The following is a 12,879-nucleotide window of genomic DNA, read 5'->3' as shown; positions in this document are numbered from 1 at the left end:
GAACACTCAGTCAAAACACGGAACACTCAGTAAGAACACGGAACACTCAGTCAGAACACGGAACACTCAGTCAGAACATGGAACACTCAGTCAGAACACGGAACACTCAGTCAGAACACGGAACACTCAGTCAGAACACGGAACACTCAGTCAGAACATGGAAATCTCAGTCAAAACACGGAACACTCAGTCAGAACACGGAACACTCAGTCAGAACACGGAACACTCAGTCAGAACACGGAACACTCAGTCAGAACATGGAACACTCAGTCAGAACATGGAACACTCAGTCAAAACACGGAACACTCAGTCAAAACACGGAACACTCAGTCAGAACATGGAACACTCAGTCAGAACATGGAACACTCAGTCAAAACACGGAACACTCAGTCAGAACATGGAACACTCAGTCAAAACACGGAACACTCAGTCAAAACACGGAACACTCAGTCAGAACATGGAACACTCAGATCACAGCAAACACCCGGAATGCCTTTCCTCCTGGTGGGTTCTGAAGACTGGTGGGGAGAGAGGAGGGGAGGGGGAGAGGGAGAGGAGGAAAGGGGGAGGAGGGGGAGAAGGAGGAGACAGAAAACAAGAGAAGGAATCAATCAGGCTGCCTGTGAAATGCGTCAGAATCTCACCGTCCTGGACGTGCTACCCAGACAGACAGACAGATAGCTGATAGACCAGACTGTTTTACAGAGAAACATAGACTTCAACCATGAACGCCAACCGCTCGATGACAGATGCCGCGACACAAAGAAATACAAGTCTGAGCTGTTTAAACAAACTGATAAACTTCTGGTGAAACAGACTTGACTTCACGTTGTCTTAAAAAAGGAAGAAAGAGAGACTTGAAGCTTTTACACAAACAGAGAACTGACAGACATACACAAACAGGTATCCCATTGGGTTGACATGGACACACATACACACAGAGAGAGAGAGAGAGAGAGAGAGAGAGAGAGAGAGAGAGAGAGAGAGAGAGAGAGAGAGAGAGAGAGAGAGAGAGAGAGAGAGAGAGAGAGAGAGAGAGAGAGAGAGAGAGAGAGAGAGAGAGAGAGAGAGAGAGAGAGAGAGAGAGAGAGTGAGGAGCAGTGGCTTGACATGCTTAGGAGAGACAGACAGATCTGAACCGGATCTCTAGCCCTATAGAGATGTCACTGCTAGGCTAGCTAACACTAACACTATACTATATAACACTAATACTAGACTATATAACACTAACACTAGACTATATAACACTAACACTAGACTATATAACACTAACACTAGACTATATAACACTAATACTAGACTATATAACACTAACACTAGACTATATAACACTAATACTAGACTATATAACACTAATACTAGACTATATAACACTAATACTAGACTATATAACACTAACACTAGACTATATAACACTAATACTAGACTATATAACACTAACACTAGACTATATAACACTAATACTAGACTATATAACACTAACACTAGACTATATAACACTAATACTAGACTATATAACACTAATACTAGACTATATAACACTAATACTAGACTATATAACACTAACACTAGACTATATAACACTAATACTAGACTATATAACACTAATACTAGACTATATAACACTAATACTAACACTAGACTATATAACACTAATACTATACTATATAACACTAATGCTAGACTATATAACACTAATACTAGACTATATAACACTAATACTAGACTATATAACACTAACACTAGACTATATAACACTAATACTAGACTATATAACACTAACACTAGACTATATAACACTAATACTAGACTATATAACACTAATACTAGACTATATAACACTAATACTAGACTATATAACACTAATACTAACACTAGACTATATAACACTAATACTAGACTATATAACACTAATACTAGACTATATAACACTAACACTAGACTATATAACACTAATACTAGACTATATAACACTAACACTAGACTATATAACACTAACACTAGACTATATAACACTAATACTAGACTATATAACACTAATACTAGACTATATAACACTAACACTAGACTATATAACACTAATACTAGACTATATAACACTAATACTAGACTATATAACACTAATACTAGACTATATAACACTAATACTAGACTATATAACACTAACACTAGACTATATAACACTAATACTAGACTATATAACACTAACACTAGACTATATAACACTAACACTAGACTATATAACACTAATACTAACACTAGACTATATAACACTAATACTAGACTATATAACACTAATACTAGACTATATAACACTAATACTAGACTATATAACACTAACACTAGACTATATAACACTAATACTAGACTATATAACACTAATACTAGACTATATAACACTAATACTAGACTATATAACACTAATACTAGACTATATAACACTAATACTAGACTATATAACACTAATACTAGACTATATAACACTAACACTAGACTATATAACACTAATACTAACACTAGACTACATAACACTAACACTAGACTATATAACACTAATACTAGACTATATAACACTAATACTAGACTATATAACACTAATACTAGACTATATAACACTAACACTAGACTATATAACACTAATACTAGACTATATAACACTAACACTAGACTATATAACACTAATACTAGACTATATAACACTAATACTAGACTATATAACACTAATACTAGACTATATAACACTAATACTAGACTATATAACACTAACACTAGACTATATAACACTAATACTAACACTAGACTACATAACACTAATACTAGACTATATAACACTAACACTAGACTATATAACACTAATACTAACACTAGACTACATAACACTAATACTAGACTATATAACACTAATACTAACACTAGACTATATAACACTAACACTAGACTATATAACACTAATACTAGACTACATAACACTAATACTAGACTATATAACACTAATACTAGACTATATAACACTAACACTAACACTAGACTATATAACACTAACACTAGACTATATAACACTAACACTAGACTATATAACACTAATACTAGACTACATAACACTAATACTAGACTATATAACACTAATACTAACACTAGACTATATAACACTAATACTAGACTATATAACACTAATACTAGACTATATAACACTAATACTAGACTATATAACACTAATACTAGACTATATAACACTAATACTAGACTACATAACACTAATACTAGACTATATAATACTAATACTAGACTATATAACACTAACACTAGACTATATAACACTAACACTAACACTAGACTATATAACACTAATACTAACACTAGACTATATAACACTAATACTAGACTATATAACACTAATACTAACACTAGACTATATAACACTAACACTAGACTATATAACACTAACACTAGACTATATAACACTAACACTAGACTATATAACACTAACACTAGACTATATAACACTAACACTAGACTATATAACACTAATACTAGACTATATAACACTAACACTAGACTATATAACACTAATACTAGACTATATAACACTAATACTAGACTATATAACACTAATACTAGACTATATAACACTAATACTAGACTATATAACACTAACACTAGACTATATAACACTAATACTAGACTATATAACACTAATACTAGACTATATAACACTAATACTAGGCTATATAACACTAACACTAGACTATATAACACTAATACTAGACTATATAACACTAATACTAGACTATATAACACTAATACTAGACTATATAACACTAACACTAACACTAGACTATATAACACTAATACTAGACTATATAACACTAATACTAGACTATATAACACTAACACTAACACTAGACTATATAACACTAATACTAGACTATATAACACTAATACTAGGCTATATAACACTAACACTAGACTATATAACACTAATACTAGACTATATAACACTAATACTAGACTATATAACACTAATACTAGACTATATAACACTAACACTAACACTAGACTATATAACACTAATACTAGACTATATAACACTAATACTAAACTACATAACACTAATACTAGACTAGATAACTCTAATACTAGACTACATAACACTAATACTAGACTATATAACACTAATACTAGACTATATAACACTAATACTAGACTATATAACACTAACACTAGACTATATAACACTAACACTAGACTATATAACACTAATACTAGACTATATAACACTAATACTAGACTATATAACACTAATACTAGACTATATAACACTAATACTAGACTATATAACACTAACACTAGACTATATAACACTAATACTAGACTATATAACACTAATACTAGACTATATAACACTAATACTAGGCTATATAACACTAACACTAGACTATATAACACTAATACTAGACTATATAACACTAATACTAGACTATATAACACTAATACTAGACTATATAACACTAACACTAACACTAGACTATATAACACTAATACTAGACTATATAACACTAATACTAGACTATATAACACTAACACTAACACTAGACTATATAACACTAATACTAGACTATATAACACTAATACTAGGCTATATAACACTAACACTAGACTATATAACACTAATACTAGACTATATAACACTAATACTAGACTATATAACACTAATACTAGACTATATAACACTAACACTAACACTAGACTATATAACACTAATACTAGACTATATAACACTAATACTAAACTACATAACACTAATACTAGACTAGATAACTCTAATACTAGACTACATAACACTAATACTAGACTATATAACACTAATACTAGACTATATAACACTAATACTAGACTATATAACACTAATACTAGACTATATAACACTAATACTAGACTATATAACACTAACACTAGACTATATAACACTAATACTAGACTATATAACACTAATACTAGACTATATAACACTAATACTAGACTATATAACACTAACACTAACACTAGACTATATAACACTAATACTAGACTATATAACACTAATACTAGACTATATAACACTAACACTAACACTAGACTATATAACACTAATACTAGACTATATAACACTAATACTAGGCTATATAACACTAACACTAGACTATATAACACTAATACTAGACTATATAACACTAATACTAGACTATATAACACTAATACTAGACTATATAACACTAACACTAACACTAGACTATATAACACTAATACTAGACTATATAACACTAATACTAGACTATATAACACTAACACTAACACTAGACTATATAACACTAATACTAGACTATATAACACTAATACTAGGCTATATAACACTAACACTAGACTATATAACACTAATACTAGACTATATAACACTAATACTAGACTATATAACACTAATACTAGACTATATAACACTAACACTAACACTAGACTATATAACACTAATACTAGACTATATAACACTAATACTAAACTACATAACACTAATACTAGACTAGATAACTCTAATACTAGACTACATAACACTAATACTAGACTATATAACACTAATACTAGACTATATAACACTAATACTAGACTATATAACACTAATACTAGACTATATAACACTAATACTAGACTATATAACACTAACACTAGACTATATAACACTAACACTAGACTATATAACACTAATACTAGACTATATAACACTAATACTAGACTATATAACACTAATACTAGACTATATAACACTAATACTAGACTATATAACACTAATACTAGACTATATAACACTAATACTAGACTATATAACACTAACACTAGACTATATAACACTAATACTAACACTAGACTACATAACACTAATACTAGACTATATAACACTAATACTAGACTATATAACACTAATACTAGACTATATAACACTAATACTAGACTATATAACACTAATACTAGACTATATAACACTAACACTAGACTATATAACACTAACACTAGACTATATAACACTAATACTAGACTATATAACACTAATACTAGACTATATAACACTAATACTAGACTATATAACACTAATACTAGACTATATAACACTAATACTAGACTATATAACACTAATACTAGACTATATAACACTAACACTAGACTATATAACACTAATACTAGACTATATAACACTAATACTAGACTATATAACACTAACACTAGACTATATAACACTAACACTAGACTATATAACACTAATACTAGACTATATAACACTAACACTAGACTATATAACACTAATACTAGACTATATAACACTAATACTAACACTAGACTATATAACACTAATACTAGACTATATAACACTAATACTAGACTATATAACACTAATACTAGACTATATAACACTAACACTAACACTAGACTATATAACACTAATACTAGACTATATAACACTAATACTAGACTATATAACACTAACACTAACACTAGACTATATAACACTAATACTAGACTATATAACACTAATACTAGGCTATATAACACTAACACTAGACTATATAACACTAATACTAGACTATATAACACTAATACTAAACTACATAACACTAATACTAGACTAGATAACTCTAATACTAGACTACATAACACTAATACTAGACTATATAACACTAATACTAGACTATATAACACTAATACTAGACTATATAACACTAATACTAGACTATATAACACTAATACTAGACTATATAACACTAACACTAGACTATATAACACTAATACTGGGCTATATAACACTAATACTAGACTATATAACACTAATACTAGACTATATAACACTAATACTAGACTATATAACACTAATACTAGACTTTACTGTATAACACTAATACTAGACTAGATAACTCTAATACTAGACTAAATAACACTAATACTAGACTATATAACACTAATACTAGGCTAGATAATACTAATACTAGACTTTACTGTATAACACTAATATTAGACTATATAACACTAATACTAGACTATATAACACTAATACTAGACTATATAACACTAATATTAGACTATATAACACTAATACTAGACTATATAACACTAATATTAGACTATATAACACTAATACTAGACTATATAACACTAATACTAGGCTAGCTAACACTAATACTAGGCTAGCTAACACTAATACTAGGCTAGCTAACATTAATACTAAGTTAGCTAAACCTGTATTGTTTATGTGCAAGCAGGCCTACACAGGACTTGCAGAACTTTTATTGTCCATGCAGAAACTGGTTCCAGACTGGTAAAGAGAAGTGGGTACTGCAAAGCCCTGACTCAACAAATCCCTTCCTGATACAGTCAAACAGTCAGATAGTCAGACAGTCAGTCAGGTAGTCGGTCAGTCAGATAGTCAGTCAGTCAGTCAGTCAGTCAGATAGAAAGACAGTCAGTCAGTCAGTCGGTCAGTCAGATAGTCAGTCAGTCAGTCAGACAGTCAGATAGTCAGTCAGTCACATAGTCAGATAGTCAGTCAGTCACACAGTCAGATAGTCAGTCAGTCAGTCGGTCAGTCAGATAGTCGGTCAGTCAGTCAGTCAGTCAGACAGTCGGTCAGTCTGTCAGACATTCGGTCAGTCTGTCAGACAGTCGGTCAGTCTGTCAGATAGTAAGTCGGTCAGTCTGTCGGTCAGTCGGTCGGTCTGTCAGACAGTCATATAGTCAGACAGTCAGTCAATCAGACAGTAAGTCAGATAGTCAAATAGTCAGTCACGCAGTCAGATAGTCAGACAGTCAGTCACACAGTCAGATAGTCAGACAGTCAGTCAGTCAGTCAGTCAGATAGTCAGACAGTCAGTCACACAGTCAGATAGTCAGACAGTCAGTCAGTAAGTCAGTCAGATAGTCAGACAGTCAGTCAGTCAGTCGGTCAGTCTGTCAGACAGTCAAATAGTCAGACAGTAACTCAGATAGTTAGTCAGTCACACAGTCAGATAGTCAGACAGTAAGTCAGATAGTCAGTCACACAGTCAGATAGTCAGACAGTCAGTCATTCAGTCAGTCAGTCAGATAGTCAGACAGATAGTCAGACAGTCAGTCGGTCAGTCAGATAGTCAGTCAGTCAGACAGTCAGATAGTCAGACGGTCAGTCAGTCAGTCGGTCAGTCAGATAGTCAGACGGTCAGTCAGTTAGTCGGTCAGTCAGATAGTCAGTCAATCAGACAGTCAGATAGTCAGACAGTCAGTCGGTCAGTCAGATAGTCAGTCAGTCAGACAGTTAGACAGTCAGATAGTCAGTCAGACAGTCAGACAGTCAGTCAGTCAGTCGGTTAGTCAGATAGTCAGTCCGTCAGACAGTCAGTCAGTCAGTCAGATAGTCAGACGGTCAGTCAGTCAGTCGGTCAGACAGATAGTCAGTCAGTCAGTCAGATAGTCAGTCAGTCAGTCAGTCAGTCAGTCAGTCGGTCAGTCAGATAGTCAGTCAGACAGTCAGTCGGTCAGTCAGATAGTCAGTCAGTCGGATAGTCAGACAGTCAGACTGTCAGTCAGTCAATCGGTCAGTCAGTCAGTCAGACAGTCAGATAGTCAGACATTCAGTCGGTCAGTCATATAGTCAATCAGTCAGATAGTCAGACAGTCAGTCAGTCAGTCGGTCAGTCAGATAGTCAGTCAGTAAGATAGGCAGACAGTCAGACAGACAGTCAGATAGTCAGACAGTCAGTCAGTCAGTCGGTCAGTCAGATAGTCAGTCAGTAAGATAGGCAGACAGTCAGACAGACAGTCAGATAGTCAGATAGTCAGACAGTCAGTCGGTCAGTCAGACAGTCAGACAGTCAGTCGGTCAGTCGGTCTGTCAGATAGTCAGTCAGTCAGATAGTCAGTCAGATAGTCAGACAGTTAGTCAGTCAGTCGGTCAGTCAAATAGTCAGTTAGTCGAACATTCAGATAGTCAGAGAGTCAGTCGGTTAGTCGGTCAGTCAGATAGTCAGTCGGTCAGATAGTCAGACAGTCAGTCAGTCAGTCGGTAAGTCAGATAGTCAGTCGGTCAGATAGTCAGACAGTCAGTCGGTCAGTCGGTCAGTCAGATAGTCATACAGTCAGATAGTCAGTCAGTCAGTCGGTCAGTCAGATAGTCAGTCAGTCAGACAGTCAGATAGTCAGACAGTCAGACAGTCAGAAAGTCAGTCAGTCGGTCAGATAGTTAGCCAGTCAGATAGTCAGACAGTCAGTCAGTCAGTCGGTCGGTCAGTCAGATAGTCAGTCAGTCAAACAATCATATAGTCAGACAGTCAGTCAGTCAGTCGGTCAGTCAGATAGTCAGTCAGTTAAACAGTCAGATAGTCAGTCAGACAGTCAGTTAGTCAGTCGGTTAGTCAGATAGTCAGTCCGTCAGATAGTCAGACAGTCAGTCAGTCAGTCAGATAGTCAGATAGTCAGACTGTCAGTCAGTCAGTCGGTCAGACAGATAGTCAGTCAGTCAGTCAGTCAGTCAGTCAGTCAGTTGGTCAGTCAGATAGTCAGTCAGTCAAACAGTCAGTCGGTCAGTCAGATAGTCAGTCAGTCGGATAGTTAGACAGTCAGACTGTCAGTCAGTCAGTCAGTCGGTCAGTCAGATAGTCAGTCAGTCAGACAGTCAGATAGTCAGACATTCAGTCGGTCAGTCATATCGTCAATCAGTCAGATAGTCAGACAGTCAGTCAGTCAGTCAGTCAGACAGTCAGTCAGTCAGTCAGTCGGTCAGTCAGATAGTCAGTCATACAGTCAGTCAGATAGTCAGACAGTCAGTCAGTCAGTCGGTCAGTCAGATAGTCAGTCAGTAAGATAGGCAGACAGTCAGACAGTCAGTCGGTCAGTCGGTCTGTCAGATAGTCAGTCAGTCGGTCAGTCAGATAGTCAGACAGTCAGATAGTTAGAGAGTCAGTTAGTCAGTCGGTCAGTCAGATAGTCAGCCAGTCAGTCGGTCAGTCAGATAGTCAGTCAGTCAGACAGTCAGATAGTCAGACAGTCAGACAGTCAGTCAGTCAGTCAGATAGTCAGTCAGTCAGACAGTCAGATAGTCAGACAGACAGTCAGATAGTCAGTCAGTCAGTCGGTCAGTCAGATAGTCAGTCAGTCAGACAGTCAGATAGTCAGTCAGTTAGATAGTCAGTCAGTCAGATAGTCAGCCAGTCAGTCGGTCAGTCAGATAGTCAGTCAGTCAGACAGTCAGATAGTCAGTCAGTCAGTCAGTCAGTCGGTCAGTCAGATAGTCAGTCAGTCAGACAGTCAGATAGTCAGACAGTCAGACAGTCAGTCAGTCAGTCAGATAGTCAGTCAGTCAGACAGTCAGATAGTCAGACAGACAGTCAGTCAGTCGGTCGGTCAGTCTGATAGTCGGTAAGTCAGATAGTCAGTCAGTCAGACAGTCAGACAGTCAGATAGTCAGACAGTCAGATAGTCAGACAGTCAGTCAGTCAGTCGGTCAGTCAGACAGTCAGATAGTCAGTCAGTCAATCGGTCAGTCAGATAGTCAGACAGTTAGTCAGTCAGTCAGATAGTCAGTCGGTCAGATAGTTAGAGAGTCAGTTAGTCAGTCGGTCAGTCAGATAGTCAGCCAGTCAGTCAGACAGTCAGACAGTCGGTCAGTCAGTCGGTCAGTCAGATAGTCAGTCAGTCAGACAGTCAGATAGTCAGTCAGTCAGTCGGTCAGTCAGATAGTCAGTCAGTCAGACAGTCAGATAGTCAGTCAGTCAGATAGTCAGTCGGTCAGACAGTCAGATAGTCAGTCAGTCAGTCGGTCAGTCAGATAGTCAGTCAGTCAGACAGTCAGATAGTCAGTCAGTCAGATAGTCAGTCGGTCAGTCAGATAGTCAGTCAGTCAGACAGTCAGACAGTCGGTCAGTCAGTCGGTCAGTCAGATAGTCAGTCAGTCAGACAGTCAGTCAGTCAGTCGGTCAGTCAGATAGTCAGTCAGTCAGACAGTCAGATAGTCAGTCAGTCAGATAGTCGGTCAGTCAGTCAGATAGTCAGTCAGTCAGATAGTCAGACAGTCAGATAGTCAAACGGTCAGTCAGACAGTCAGTCAGTCAGATAGTCAGTCAGTCAGACAGTCAGATAGTCAGACAGACAGTCAGTCAGTCGGTCGGTCAGTCAGATAGTCGGTCAGTCAGATAGTCAGTCAGTCAGATAGTCAGTCAGTCAGATAGTCAGTCAGTCAGATAGTCAGTCAGTCAGATAGTCAGACAGTCAGATAGTCAAACGGTCAGTCGGTCAGTCGGTCAGTCGGTCAGATAGTCAGACAGTCAGATAGTCAGATAGTCAGACAGTCAGTCAGATAGACAGTCAGTCAGACAGTCAGATAGTCAGACGGTCAGTCGGTCAGTCGGTCGGTCGGTCGGTCAGTCAGATAGTCAGTCGGTCAGATAGTCAGACAGTCAGTCAGTCAGTCGGTCAGTCAGATAGTCATACATTCAGATAGTCAGTCAGTCAGTCGGTCAGTCAGATAGTCAGTCAGTCAGACAGTCAGATAGTCAGACAGTCAGACAGTCAGAAAGTCAGTCAGTCGGTCAGATAGTTAGCCAGTCAGATAGTCAGACAGTCAGTCAGTCAGTCGGTCGGTCAGTCAGATAGTCAGTCAGTCAAACAGTCATATAGTCAGACAGTCAGTCAGTCAGTCGGTCAGTCAGATAGTCAGTCAGTTAAACAGTCAGATAGTCAGTCAGACAGTCAGTTAGTCAGTCGGTTAGTCAGATAGTCAGTCCGTCAGATAGTCAGACAGTCAGTCAGTCAGTCAGATAGTCAGATAGTCAGACGGTCAGTCAGTCAGTCGGTCAGACAGATAGTCAGTCAGTCAGTCAGTCAGTCAGTTGGTCAGTCAGATAGTCAGTCAGTCAGTCAGTCAGTCGGTCAGTCAGATAGTCAGTCAGTCAGACAGTCAGATAGTCAGACATTCAGTCGGTCAGTCATATCGTCAATCAGTCAGATAGTCAGACAGTCAGTCAGTCAGTCAGTCAGACAGTCAGTCAGTCAGTCAGTCGGTCAGTCAGATAGTCAGTCATACAGTCAGTCAGATAGTCAGACAGTCAGTCAGTCAGTCGGTCAGTCAGATAGTCAGTCAGTAAGATAGGCAGACAGTCAGACAGTCAGTCGGTCAGTCGGTCTGTCAGATAGTCAGTCAGTCGGTCAGTCAGATAGTCAGACAGTCAGATAGTTAGAGAGTCAGTTAGTCAGTCGGTCAGTCAGATAGTCAGCCAGTCAGTCGGTCAGTCAGATAGTCGGTCAGTCAGATAGTCAGTCAGTCAGATAGTCAGTCAGTCAGATAGTCAGCCAGTCAGTCGGTCAGTCAGATAGTCAGTCAGTCAGACAGTCAGATAGTCAGTCAGTCAGTCGGTCAGTCAGATAGTCAGTCAGTCAGACAGTCAGATAGTCAGACAGTCAGACAGTCAGTCAGTCAGTCAGTCAGATAGTCAGTCAGTCAGACAGTCAGATAGTCAGACATTCAGTCGGTCAGTCATATCGTCAATCAGTCAGATAGTCAGACAGTCAGTCAGTCAGTCGGTCAGTCAGATAGTCAGTCAGTAAGATAGGCAGACAGTCAGACAGTCAGTCGGTCAGTCGGTCTGTCAGATAGTCAGTCAGTCGGTCAGTCAGATAGTCAGACAGTCAGATAGTTAGAGAGTCAGTTAGTCAGTCGGTCAGTCAGATAGTCAGCCAGTCAGTCGGTCAGTCAGATAGTCAGTCAGTCAGACAGTCAGATAGTCAGACAGTCAGACAGTCAGTCAGTCAGTCAGATAGTCAGTCAGTCAGACAGTCAGATAGTCAGACAGACAGTCAGTCAGTCGGTCGGTCAGTCAGATAGTCGGTCAGTCA

At 37.3% G+C, this 12,879-nt stretch overlaps 1 pseudogene across 1 annotated transcript in view; it reads right to left on the bottom strand.

Annotated features, from left to right (window-relative positions):
- Nucleotides 1-466: 466 nt before the first annotated feature.
- LOC311116220 (cysteine-rich secretory protein LCCL domain-containing 1-like) overlaps nucleotides 467-12,879 on the bottom strand; it is a 57,014-nt pseudogene continuing 44,601 nt past the window's right edge. Inside the window, exon 16 of the transcript in view lies at nucleotides 467-518. The product of the transcript in view is annotated as a cysteine-rich secretory protein LCCL domain-containing 1-like (transcript). The remainder of the gene's footprint in view (nucleotides 519-12,879) is intronic.

The sequence above is a fragment of the Coregonus lavaretus genome, assembly GCF_964263955.1.
Source record: "Coregonus lavaretus genome assembly, contig: HAP1_SCAFFOLD_669, whole genome shotgun sequence".
In the NCBI taxonomy this organism is placed as follows: Eukaryota; Metazoa; Chordata; class Actinopteri; order Salmoniformes; family Salmonidae; genus Coregonus; species Coregonus lavaretus.
Note: the sequence above shows the minus strand (reverse complement) of the source record. Positions and strands in the feature narration are given on the sequence as shown.